This window comes from Rhinolophus sinicus, chromosome X, assembly GCF_036562045.2.
Source record: "Rhinolophus sinicus isolate RSC01 chromosome X, ASM3656204v1, whole genome shotgun sequence".
NCBI lineage: Eukaryota > Metazoa > Chordata > Mammalia > Chiroptera > Rhinolophidae > Rhinolophus > Rhinolophus sinicus.
The window spans coordinates 92,370,442-92,380,755 of record NC_133768.1 but is presented as its reverse complement, the minus strand read 5'-3'; the positions used below and the strand labels follow the sequence as shown (position 1 = coordinate 92,380,755).

General features: G+C 49.3%; 1 protein-coding gene across 4 annotated transcripts in view; it reads left to right on the top strand.

Moving 5' to 3' along the window:
- The first annotated feature begins 725 nt into the window (after positions 1 to 725).
- The window catches only part of ELF4 (E74 like ETS transcription factor 4), a 39,717-nt gene continuing 30,128 nt past the window's right edge, over positions 726 to 10,314 (top strand). The window contains exons 1-2 of one of the 4 annotated variants that reach the window (XM_074323928.1): positions 732 to 1,022; positions 1,157 to 1,296. The gene's annotated coding sequence lies outside the window, so the exon portion shown is untranslated. Of the gene's footprint in view, positions 1,023 to 1,156; positions 1,297 to 10,314 lie in introns of all 4 variants that reach the window. The other 3 variants (XM_074323927.1, XM_074323926.1, XM_019716999.2) reach the window with 3 other exon arrangements.

Genomic DNA, 10,314 nt, shown 5'->3' with positions numbered 1-10,314 from the left:
GAGCAGGTCCTTGAACCTCAGGCCCTTTGGCCACCCCTGCCCCTCAGAGGGACCTCCTTCCCTGGGGCCCCTTCAGCTTGGCTGCTTTCTGCCAAGGAGATGCCAGGGCTGAGGCCTGGTTGGCACCCTCCTCCAGACTATGTACAGCCTTAAGAAGTCACAATTCCCAGCGCCTCCCTCCTAGAACCTCTTAGCTGTGGGATCAGTGGGGGCGGGGGAGCTGGTGTGGAGGCTGAGGCAGGTCTGAGGAGAGGATAAGGGGGAGAGAGAAGGGGAGACCGAGGTTCAAGTGGGTGCCTCAAGCAGAGCGGCCTGGCTTTGGACAGAAGGGGACATGATCTTTCTTCCAGCACCCTAACTCTGGCTGCCTTTGCACCTGCTGTGCCAGCTCCTCTCTCTCCAGCCTTTACCTCATTCATATCCTTTTGGCCTTCCCAAACCAGGAGGGCCCAGGCTCGACTTCCTATGGGCTCTGCGGCAGCCCTGCCCTCGCCGTCCCGTGGGGACGAGAGAGCCTAAAGGGGAAGGACAGACCGAGGGACCCACCTAGCACGGCTCTCCCTGCTTTACTGTCGCCTGCAGCGGGCCACCGATGGAGGGACGCTGCTTCCACCAAGACGCCTCCTCCCTCCCTCGCGCCCTCCCCCACCCCGCTAGCCCGCGGTCCCTCCCGTCGGTCCCTCCCTCCTGTTCTTCCCTCCCTCCCGCCCAGCCTCCTTCGCGCCCGCCCCAGCAGCCGCCTGCGGGGACGTGTGTGGCTCTGGTGCAATTTCCCCTTTCGCTCGGCTGTCTCAGCGCAGGTCTCCGCTGGCTTGCGCCCCCTCCGCGGGAGCCCCCGCCGCCCCTGCCGCCGGCCTGGCCCCCCCCGCCCGAGTCCATCCCGCCCCCCGGAGTCGTTTTCTCCGGGGCGCCACCGATTCACCTGGTATTTGCATCTCGCCCTCCAACTTGCCTTTGGCGGCGCGACGTGTGGGAGAGCCCTTGCGCCTCACCCGCCCCGACCGGCCTGCCCCCGCGCCGAGGTGAGTCACGGGCGCGGGGACGCGGGGGCAGGCGGGCAGGGAGGAGAGAAGGGAGGGAAGAAGGGAGGGGGCGGCCGCGAGGACCGACGCGGCGCCGCGCTCAACTTCCACTTCTCCTTTCGCCGGCGCCGAAGTCCCGGCGCCACTTGCCCGGCCAGGCTTCCGAGGGGAGAAGGCGGGCTGGCGGGGCTGGGGACCCGTGTCTCGGCCCCCGGAGCGGGGAGGAGAGCACGGCGACAGACCTGGCCGGGCGACCGAGCCCACTCCGCCTCAGGTACGTCGATGGCGCGGGTTCTTCGAGCCTTCGGGGACCTCGAAAAGTTTGCCTGAAGGAGGGATCCGGGGCGCCGGGGCCCCAGAGTGAAGGGGTTGGGGGGCCCAGGGAAGGCGGGGAGAGCGCGGCGTGTTGAGTCCCGCCCTTGCCTCGCCCCACCGTGTGTGTGTGTTCGGGAACTTGGGCTCCTGATCCCGGGTTAGAAGCAGAATCAACTTTCCGAGTCGGGGTGGGGGGGCTAGTTTTCCCGTGCCCTGGGCAGCCCGGGTTCCTTGACGGGTTCGGTCGTGACAGCAGGCCTCCAGAAGCTGGGTGCTCGAGGGCAGGAGGTCGGACGGGACTGTAGCGGGGCTGTTAAGATTTATCCGGTGGCCCATAGGGTTTCTGGGGCCAGGCGCCGTAGGGTAATTTACACACACAAAAACTGGGGCCAGGCGTCTTAGGGTAAAAGACACACACACACACACACACACACACACACACACACACACACGAATAATTGAATCGCCAAAATAGAGACCTCTTGGCGGGGACTGGAGTTTGCGTGTGAGCCAGCCGCCTGCCTTCCCGCTCCTGCGTTCCCGCTGCTCTCCCGAGTTCTCCCGCTTCTCTGTTCCCTCTTCAGCTGCCGGCTGGGGAAGTCCGCATCCACACAGCTCGGGATCCCCTGCCGACAGCGCCGTGCTTTTGGAGACTGCTGAGGCGGTAGTACCCTTATGAATTCCTGGTCCCTCCACTGCACTTAACTCTGCCGCCCTTTCCTCACTACTGTGTGCGGGGCCATGGCCTTTCCGACCAGAGTTACCTCCTGACCCCTTGGCACCTGGCTAAGCCAGGTTCTCCCTGGCTGCGCCCCAGCCAGGGGATTTGATAGCCGTTTGATTCCTGCCCCTCATCCCTCTGACGGAGATTAAGGCCTGTCTGGTCCTGCAGCTTCTTCTGGTTAATGTTTGACAGTTCATTGTGGCTAATCATTTTAATTAGCTCTTAAAGTGGGGAGGAACAGTTAACCTTGGACTTCTCGATTTTTGCCTGGTGGGGCCTCAAATGGGAGGAGTGCTGGGGAGGTGGGGAGGTAGGAGCGGAAGTGAGGTCACCACCCCAGGGCCTGAGTCGCCACTGCTGGGCTCTGAACAGCTGGTGGGCACGCCCATCGGGGATTCACCCCGTGAGATGACCCCTGGCCTGAGTGCCAGGTGGGAGGGGGGTGAAGGGAACAGATCTAGCTCTCCCCTTTGGCATTGAAAATGCCCAGGGAACACATATGCCTGGCAAGAATGCCCTGCAGTTAGTTACACAGAGTTTAACCAGTTGTAAGGCGCTTTCTCACATTAAATCAGTGGACCCAGAGAAGAAACAGCCTACCAGGGAGTTATCTTGAATTAAGTGAAGGACTGAGCTATCCTGGATGACTTCCTATGCCGGCTGGTGTAGGGAAGAGGCTTCCTTGCGTATGGTTGTCACTGAGCCTGGGTTCAAAGGCTGGGATGTATTGTGGGGGGAGGGGGGCATTGAGTAGGCTCCACGTTGCCACCCTCACCCAGCCTCCACTGTGAGCCGAAGGAGTGGCTTGTTTGCAACTATGTCTGGCATTCCTCCCACTGCTGCACTGTTTGCTCCCTCGTTGCTCAGGAACTGGCGCCCACCCCTGGACAAGCTGGGGGCCTGTAACCCACCCTCCCCCTACTTAGGGCTAAGTGGTAGCACAGTGGCTTCTGTCGCCTCTATCCTATGTTGGGAGTTAAAAAGAAGGGTGCTGTGGTCTGTCTTTCATGGGCCTGATTGGTAGGATGTGCAAAAATGCCCCTAGCCTGCAAAAATCAGGGCTTTTGTCCCCAAGAGGCCCTGCCAGACAAAGGCTGAGGAGAGTGCTTTCCCAGAGAAATCCCTGCTCCTAAGCTTGGCCTTGGTCCTCACCACCCGCCCCCAACTTTCTCATTTTTCCCTCCAATCCCTAGAGCCAGACTGTCTGTATCTAAATTCAGCTTCCTTATTTACTAGCCTTGTGATCCCAGTCAACTGCATGCCTCAGTTTCCTCATCTGTCTAATGGGACCTACCTCATAAGGTTGTGTTGAAGGTTGAATACATCGATACACATAAGTTGCTTATCAGAAACATGTATGGCACACAGTAAGTGCGGGCTAGCGTGGTGATATTGCCTAATGCAGTGCGTAACGCTCAGATTCAACTCAGCAAGCATTTACTAAGAGCTAGTCCCAAGACCAGGCACCAGTGGCAGTGAGGAAAATATGTCAGTGAAGAGGACACTGCCCACATTCTCAGATTGTATATATGGTTGCTGTGGGCTACAGTTGGGGTGGGAGATGTGAGAGGGGCCCGGGAGAGTGGCTAGGTCATCTATATAAATAACCATAAGTCAAAGCCAGGCTGGAATCCTTAAGCCAGTGTGGGGAGCTAGGTACCCCAGACATGGAGGCCTCGCCTTGCCTGGGGACCCTTGGCTGGGTTCAGGTCTGGATGCTCCCCTGGACAGGGACCTGTCCTTGGGTTTGGGAGACCTGGTTTCTGCATGGGTTACAGGTGACGAGCATTCAGTAGCATCATTTTTTGGGTTCCAGGGCAGGCTGGCATTATTTAGGGTGAACCCCAAACACCCGTCTAGTCCCGGGAATGGCAGGACCCATGCCTGTCATGTCCCCTGCATCTCCCAAAGATCCCTGCTGAGCTGAGAAGGGCTTTGGGCAGCCTCCTCTCCTCAGTCTTGGGTCTGACCCCAACTTGGGCTTGCTTATCTCTGTGGGATTTCTAAACTATAAAGAGGTTTCTGGCTTCACTGCCAATTTATTTTCTTTGTGGTTCGCAGACTGAAAACTAGTTCTGCAGGGGAGAAAAGAAACTCACCCGAGGTACCCAGAATCCCATGGGCGCTTTCCTAGGGGTCAGGGGCTTTTCTCATCAACACCAACCTGCCTGCAAATCTCCGGCTGCCGAGCCTCGTGTGGCCTGTAATCGTGGCCCTGCCACTAATGCCCTGTAGCCTGGGCCCCAGCACTGATTGCCAAGGAACTGCTGGTTGAGGAGCATATGAGGGTTCTGATCTCATAAGGGTTGCTGAGTTTCGATTCAACAGACATTTATTAACACCTACTGTGTGCCCAACCTGTGCTAGGTGCTATGTGGGAGGTGCGAAGGAGGTGGAGGGAGATGACAAAGACACTGAAACAATCAGAGGCGAGACAAGCAGCTAGGCCAATGGTTGGTCAGGTGGTAATTGTGCTCCTTGGAGCAGGGGCCAGAGGCAGCCAGGGCTCTGAGGTCAGCAGCAGGTAGAGGAGGGAGGGAAGGCTTTGTGAGAGCTGCACTTCAAGCTAGACCTTGAAGTGGGGTGGGGCAACATGGGGGAAATTTGGGTAGGTAGAAAGGGGAGAAAACACACCTTTCTCTCCCTTCCCTGGCCATAGACTGACCTTGGAAGCCTGGATAATTGGTTTGGCAAATGCATGTCACATAAAAGACCAGGTCAGCTAGCAGGCAGCTCCGTGCAGACCCCAATCTCTATTCCAGGAGATATAAAGTAGCTGGCCCAGACTAGGAGACCAGCCTGTATTGATAAGACACAAAGGACAGCCAGGTTTTCCCTGCCACCCAAGCTGAGGGGATTTCATTTTGAACCCCCCCAACACACACACACACACACACACACACACACACACACACACACACAGGCCCTGGTAAGAAGAGAGGGAAAAGAAAGATGGGCACCAAAGGGAAAAGAAGACTGACATGCTACTGGTGTTCATGGCAGGCACAGGCTGGTTGGGTCCCAACTTCCCCAGGCTTCTGGGAGTTCTCTGGAAGCCCAGAGGTTTGGGTGTAGGACAGTGACTTTTATTTTCTCATCCATCTGGGAACCAAAGGGTCTAGAGAGTCCCACGTGTTGCTACCCAGACCACCTGGAAAGGGCATAAACTTAGCCATATATTTGTTCTGCTGCTTTTGTGTCTCCCGTGGCTGGGTGGAGATGGATGACTTGGCCCATGTTGGGTTTAATTGGATATAAACACCTACATACACATACAGCCTCCACACATCACTTTTCCTCTCTCACTGCCCCTTTGTCCTGCCCCCTCCCTAGGACACTGCAACACCGCAGGAATACACCAGAGTGCCCTGACTTCTTGGCTGGGAAATTGTGTCCTAAGTGAGTTTCTTTGCAAAGAGACCCCAGCCTGCTTCCAGGGTAAGAAGGAGGATTGCGCAGCAAGGAAGGGTGTTTCATGCAGGAGGGTCTGCAAGGGAAAGTGCCAGAACATTTTTCAGACAGACCAGCAAGAAGCAACCTTGCTCTGGTTGAGTATGCTTTGTCTTAGGATCCCACTTTCTTGATGGATCATTTTCTTGTTCCGGTTCTGGCACTTGCTGCTTTTCAGTCCACCTGCCCTTCCTGAAGCTTCCTTTCCTCTTCTAGTCTAACCCAATATGAGAAGCATATTTTCCAGAGGAGGGGAATAGCACAGACTCTCTGCTTTCATATCCCAAACCTACCACTTACTGGCTGTGTGACCGTCGGCTCATCACTTAACCACTCTGGGTCTCAGTGCTCACCTCATAGGGTTGGAGTGAGGATTAAAGGGAAAAATGCATGTAAAGCACTCAGCATGGTGCCTGGCACATAGTAACCACTCAATAAATGCTAACTTATTATTCTTGTGGCTATTATTATTGTTCTTTTTGTTATCATTTCCCCTTCATACACCCTTGACTTCATCAGGCTCCAGGGATCAATTGCTTCTTTGGCAGTGCTGGAGGGCACGTCATACCCATTTCTAAAACCAAAACGGAGATTTTCCAGATCTTTCTGCTAACTTTTTGCTAATGCTCCCATCACAGAGGATAAGGAGGGGATGTGGAAGAAGAAGGTGTGTGTGTGTGTGTGTGTGTGTGTGTGTGTGTGTGTGTGTGTGATATAGTCTTTCCTAGTGGCAGACAGTGCTGTGGTGAAGAGTGAAAGTCAAGTCTTTAATATTTTGATTAACATTACCATCTTTATCTCTTCACCACTTTCATCTTGAGCATCATTTGGTCCAGGAATCAGAGTAAGTTAATTCCTCTGAGGGCAGGACTCAAATTCTACCACTGGCGAATATTTAGCAATCATCAGTTTGTTGTTCTTACACTACTGAATGTTAACCTCTGGGAGCCAACTGGCCAACACTGCTCACTTTCTCTCTCCTTTTGCTAGAATAGATAATGGCTCCAGTCTGGCCCAATGCCCAGAGCCCTGGGGTTGTGGTTGGGGTACTGCCTTTGGCCAGAAGAGTTCCTAGACATTCCCATTCCCAGAAAGGAACTTAGAGGTTCCATCTGCTATCAAATGCACTGTTCACTTGAAGAGCCTGTGGCCACCCGCAGGGCCAGGAGGCCCAGGATAAACTGGATCACCCTTGGACCACCCCTGAGCCACTTCACTTAGTCCCTTGGTTCCCATCCCTCAGGATAGAGCTGCTAGGCCTCGGGGGATGGGAGAGTGGGCAATTAGTCTTAACCTCCCCAAATTCCTGATGACCTGATAACAAGGAGGTACTTAGACATACATTTAAGAGATAATATCTTTTTTCCCATAATGCCTTCAGAGGATAAGAGACTAGTTCAGCTCTGCTGATTCTCTGAGAATCCATGCACAGAAAACACCTGTCTCATTAGGTGACCACTTTTGGCGCCACGCTAATCTTAAACACATGCAGACACACACACACATGCACACACACGCGCACACACAGAATCGCCCAGTCCTCTGCTGTGAAGGATTTAAACCCAATTCTAGGGCTGTAGTAATACATACGCACTTAGCCCCACAGCAGGCATAGCTGAAGTGCCAACCAGCCTATGGCACCTCAGGTTTATAGATTGGGTGATGATGGGGCCTATGGCTTATTTAGAGGAAGATCATTCTTCTTCTCAGCTTCACTGGGGAAGGCTTCTTGGAAGTGAGAGGGCAGATGACTTTTCAAAAGAGGAAAGAAAAAGCGTGGGCTGTGCTATAGGGGCATTCCAAGTAATGTGGACAATAACATTGGCATGAGAGTGAGCAAAAGATAGCACAACATAAACCCACTAGAATCAGCACACTCAGTGAGTCCCAAGGTTCAGAATTTGCCTCTACTGGTGGCACCAAGGAATGTGTTTTCTAGGAGAACATGGTGTTTGCTTCTTTTGTCTTTACTGCTGTTACAAAATAAAATTCTCCATAGTTAAATTACATTGTAATGTGACTTAGTAAAATTACACAGTAAGTGTTTGCTGCTGTTATTTTATCCAGGATGGGGACCTTTTACTTTCTCTTTATTTAAGGGCTTTATTGAGGTAATATTGACATACAAGAAACTGCACATATTTAAAAGGTGCAATTTGATAATATTTGACATATGTATATACTTGTGAAACAATTACCCTGAAACTTTCCTTGTGCACTTTTGCCGTCCCTCATGCTCATCATGAGCAACTGTTTATCTGCTTTCTGTCACTATTGATTAGTATGCATTTTCTCTTTTAATTATAAATATATTTGATATATAACTGTGTAAGTTTAAGGTGTGCAACATGTTAATTTGATGCATTTATATATTGTAATATGACTGCCATTGTGATAATTAATCTTCCTATTACTTTACACAATTATCTTTTTTAAGTGATGGTGATAATGATCTGGTGTCTTAGCAAGTTTAATTATTATAATACATTATTTTCCTGTATTCACTATACTGTGCACTAGAGCTCTACAGCTTATTTACTACTCATTGTAATAGTTTGCATTGTCTAGAGTTTTATATAAAATGGAATCATTATAACATGTATTCTTTCTGTATGGCTTCTTTCATTCAGCATATTTATTTATTTTAAGATCCATCCATGTTATATACATCAGTATTTCATTCCATTTTATTGTACGGATATACCATACATTATTTATTTATCAGTTGATGGACATTTGGTGGGTTCCCCTCCCAGTTTTTGACTATTACAAACAAAGCTGCTACCTATAAACATTTCTGTACAAATCTTTCTATGGCTATATATGTCTTTTTCTCTTGGTTACATACGTAAGAATGCATTGGTTGAATCATACAGAAATTGTAGGTTCAACTTTTGAAGAAACTGTCAAGCCGTTTTACAAAGTGGCTGCACCATTTTACATTCCTACCAACAGTATATGAGAGTTCCAGTTACTCCACATCCTCGCCAAAACTTGGTGTGGGCAGTCTTTTTAATTTTAGCCATTGTAACAGGTGTGCGCTGGTATCTCATTGTGATTTTAATTTGTATTTCCCTAAAGAATGATGATGTTGAACATCTTTTCATGTACTTATTTGTCACCCATATATCTTCTTTTTTTTTTTTTTTTTTTTTAAAGATTTTATTGGGGAAGGGGAACAGGACTTTATTGGGGAACAATGGTCAAATTGTTGTCCTTTCAATCTTAGTTGTGGAGGGTTCTGTTCGGCTTCAAGTTGTTGTTCTTTCAGTCTTAGTTGTGGAGGGCGCAGCTCAGCTCCAGGTCCAGGTCCAGTTGCCGTTGCTAGTTGCAGGGGGCACAGCCCACCATTCCTTGCGGGAGTCGAACCGGCAACCTTGTGGTTGAGAGAACGCACTCCAACCAACTGAGCCATCCGGGAGCTCAGCGGCAGCTGTGTTCAATCTTAGTTGCAGGGGGCGCTGCCCACCATCCCTTGCGCGAGTCGAGGAATTGAACTGGCAACCTTGTGGTTGAGAGCCCACGCTCCAACCAACAACTGAGCCATCCGGGAGGCAGCTCAGCTCAAGGTGCCGTGTTCAATCTTAGTTGCAGGGGGCAGAGCCCACCATCCCTTGCGGGACTCGAGGAATTGAACTGGCAACCTTGTGGTTGAGAGCCCACTGGCCCATGTGGGAATCGAACCGGCAGCCTTCAGAGTTAGGAGCACGGAGCTCTAACCACCTGAGCCACCGGGCCGGCCCCCATATATCTTCTTTAGTGAGATGTCTGTTCAAATCTTTTGCCCATTTTGAAATTGTCTTGTATTTTATTTTTCTTGTAGTTGAGTTTTGAGAGTTCTTTATATATTCTGGATACAAGATCTTTATCAGAGACATGCTTTGCAAAGATTTTCTCCAAGCCTGTGGCTGGTCTTTTCAGTCTCTTCACAGTGTTTTTGAAGAGCAGAAGTTTTTAATTTCAATAATGTCCAACTAATCAATTTTTATTTTTATGGATGTATCTAAGAACTCTTCATGTAGTCAAGAATATTTTCTCTACTATTTTCTTTGAGAAGTTTTAGAGTTTCATGCTTTACATTTTGGTCTATGATCCATTTCAAGTTAATTTTCCTGTATGGTGAAAAGTATGGATCCAAATTCATTTTTTTTTCTTTTTACATATGAATATCTAATTATTCCATCCCCATTTATTGAAAAAGCTATCATTAGTCTACTGCAATTGTCCTTATATATGTGGGCTTATTTCTGACCTCTATATATGCTGTTTTATTGATTGAACTATTTGTTTATCTTTATACCATTGCCAATTGTTTTGATTACTGTAGCTTTATAATCATTCTTGAAATCAGGTAGTGGTAGCCCTCCAACTTTGTTCGTTTTCAAAGTTGTTTTCTTTTTCCCCCATTTTAAGTCATTTGCAATTCCATATGAATTTTAGAATCAGATTGTTGATATCTTTTTTATATCTGAATTTATTAATTGCTTTAATAGATATGTTTGGCTGTGTTTTTGTGGTCTTATTTTATAACCATGGATGACCCTGATGTTACTGTCATTTTAGAAGTTGCTTAATCTTCTCATTGGTAGTCTAAAAAATTCCTTAACTTTACTATGGATTTGCAAAATGGGACTATTTATTTGCTTTGCATTTATAACCCATTTTTTGTAATGCACCAAACTAATATTTATGGCCTTTTGTAAATATCTGAGTATTATATCTGTAAAGAACTGATTGGGCCTGTTCTAAATTATAATTATATATGTTGTTCCTAACATTCTTTTACTTTTTACTTTTTATTAT